Raw genomic sequence first — 3,547 nt, forward strand, 5'->3', positions numbered from 1 at the left:
ATAATAATGTACTCATTGTAAAATACTTATCTTATCATAGCACATGTGTAAGGTTTGAGCACAACTTTACTCTATCGGGGTGACGTAAGGTCGTGACCCCCCGATTACTTTATGGAGCAATTACGGATATTCTGCCTCACCTTGAAAGTACTAGTACATAAGGTGAGTGTAGGCAAGGACTAACATCATCATCATCCAAGCATCATCATATCGTATAACTTATCTCATATAGGCATTTAACTTTTTGGAATGTAAGAGCTCATGGAAAGATAGTAATTCGGACTATAAGATTCATGCCATTGGAAAGAAAGGACTAGCCTCAAATACCTTGCCGTTTAGCTAAGTTTTGTCCACTTATTCTCCTTCGATACCACGTCGTCACCTTCATGAGAGAATTCGTACTTCATTAGTTAATTAACTACAAGAACGGATCGCTAGTTCTAGGAAAATTTGGGCAGTACTTCCTTCGTTTATACTACTTTTCCCATGTTCTATATCTACCCCCAACATTCACAATGCTATTCGCAATATAGCAATCAAAATCATCATTTATGCACCATTAGCAAAATCCACCATTTTCCTCCAATTTTCCCATATTTCCCCCTATAGCTCACCTTAGTGCTTTCGTGCATATACTACTTGTTTCACGTTATAAACATCATTTATATCTTATTTGTACTCACAACACTTCAACATTCATGATCCAATTCCACTATCATTCATTTATGTCACTATTCACTCAATAATGACCCATTCCTATGTTCTTCTACATTTTAAGTATCTAAGTCTTCCAATACCTTGAATCACGTGGTATAGTCATGAAACATACCTTAAATGATGATTGAGCTGGCCTTGAGTTGAAATACTTCACTTAGCCGAAACCCTAGTTCCACCCTTTTAAGGATTTCTTAACTTAGATGACCCTTTGATGTGTTCTTACACTTATTTTCATGAATTTAGTGGTGTTGATCTTGATGTTCCCTTTGATTCTCTTGAATTCATATGGAGGAGATATTTGGAGAGTTCTAGAGCATTCTTGAGTTGTATGGAAGGAAAATGAAATGAAATGAAGCCTAAGTTCCTTTTAATAATCACAAAACTGATCTTTAATGAAAAATTGTCAGGATGAACAGTGGTCATAAACCACAGTTTACGGTCCGTCCTCCGCGATTGTTTTTAAGCATTTCAAAAACAGAAAGTTTGGCTAAGGGACATGGCAGTTTACGACCGAGGTTTACGGTCCGTAAACCAGTTTACGGGCCATCCTCCAAGTCGTTTTTAGCCATTTCAACACCTTGACAGAACTTGAAATTTTTTGGTCAGCTGGAGGACGATTGCACTATACGGTCCGTAAATCACTTTACGGGCCGTATAGTGCCCTTTACAACCACTGAGCTGAAAATTCTCCGCCACTTCCTTATTTCCAAAAATTCATAATTTGCCATTCCTGACTTAACAAAACATCATGCACCCAATCCTTTCGTTGTTCTACTCATCACAAAAGTACGGAAAAATTTCCGAGGTGTAACAATTTTAATTGCACTCTGTGGAGTAGGCGTATTTAACCCTTCACCCTTTCTGATCAATCTTATCCTTAATATCTCACAAGATGTCTTATCAATACCTTCATAATTTGTCGTAATTCTTCCTCCTCCGTACTTTTATCTCAATCATACTATTACTCCTTTTAACTGTAAACTCATCGTAATTTATCCCTACTTATCAGTTCACTCGATACCTCAATAAAATGTTTTGTTAAGATTTTCCACCTTTTTCTAAATCATCCCTTAGTATTACAAGCCCTTCCGAATTATTCTAACATTTCATCAACAACATACGAAACACATGATCCTAGACAGCCCACAAGTTTGAGTTTACCTTCCACAAATTCCATCTCCAATTAGATTATTAATAACTAATAAAATGTCACCATGAGGCATTCTCCAACCACCACCAGAAGAAGAACTAGAATTCGACAAGCACCACAGGACTTCTAGTGCTTGATTCACATGGTTTACCTCCAGATTTATTCTTGAGTCGTGAACGAATCATTTAGTTCATAAACTATTTGCAGTATGCTTTGTACTCTTCCAATGAAGTGAAACTTAATTGCTGGACGTTTTTGCCCTTCCATATGAGCTTTTTCCTAAGGCAAAATGTGGCTGGAAAGTATTTTGTTCCGTTCAAATGAATTGCAAACTTTGCTGCTCATATATATTCTTCTTCGAAATAAAATTTCCCATGTAAGAATGGTGCCTTTTACGGATGACATGGAGGGTATCTCTTAAAGCTTTAATCCAACATAATAAATTTACCCTATCGGTATCGACTTTCAAGACATATTAGGAACCTATATCTCATTCTCTCTTTTTTATTTCTCGGAAAATTTGAGCAGAGTTTCCTCTGTACTTCTTACTATCCCAAAACCTGCACGTAGGAAATACCAACAATGCCTCACAGGGCTAACATATATACGAATATATCATATCGTATCATAGCCACATAGGGCAATTTCAAGTAAATAGTATAAAGGTGTCGAAACTTACCTCACATATCGCACCTCGAGATGTACCTGATCCTTTAACGATCTGCCCTGTTATACCTTCCTATCTACCTCCCCTTTCATTCTTCAACTTTACATGTCAATCATACTTCAATATTCTTACCTTATCCGACATGCATCTTTCGCATCGTTGCTTACCTGCGTACTTTGTAACTTTCAATATCGTCAGTCACTTTCTTCTGTCGATGCCGTTCTTCAGCTGAAATCAAGGGTTAGTGAAAGGGATTTCATTTCCTATGGTTGAGCTCTATCGCACGATCTTTGATATGAAAGAAAGGTAACATCCTAAATGTCCTGTAGCTTCCTGTTTATAGATGTGGTGCACAACACACCGATAAACAAGACTCTACTAGACACGGTCTGTAGACACTCCGAGGATGAACTGCTCTGATACCACTTTTGTCACGACCCAGCCCTGTGGGCCATGACTAGTGCCCGAGCTGGACACCCATATGTATACCTGTTAGACCTAATCAGATTGACACTATAGACAACATAGGAATCGACATAGACCCAAAAGTCCTCAACGTCACATATCAAGATAATTTGCCCCCTGCGGAGTCTCAACCAATCACAACGAAATCAAATACGCAAGCCGACGAGGCTGCCACTATATATCATTATAATACGCAAGCCGACAAGGCTGCCACCACATGTCAATATACTACGCAAGCCGACAAGGCTGCCACTACGTATCGATAATATATGCAAGCCGGCAAGGCTGCCAAAACCAACAGAAACATCCACAACAATTATATAGACACAGCTGATCATAATCTATATACAACCCACACACATGTCTACAGACCTCTAAGAGTACTAACAGTGAAATATGACGGGACAGGGCCCCGTCGTACCCCTGGACAACCATATATAAATACATCAGAAGATTTGTACCAAAACTCTAGGCTCCGGAAAAACAGAGCTCTCCAAGGCAGCTGACTGGAAATCCTAAGCTGGGGGATCACCGAACCTAGCGTCTGT

The sequence above is a fragment of the Lycium barbarum genome, chromosome 9 (genome assembly GCF_019175385.1).
Source record: "Lycium barbarum isolate Lr01 chromosome 9, ASM1917538v2, whole genome shotgun sequence".
NCBI classification, from domain to species: Eukaryota; Viridiplantae; Streptophyta; class Magnoliopsida; order Solanales; family Solanaceae; genus Lycium; species Lycium barbarum.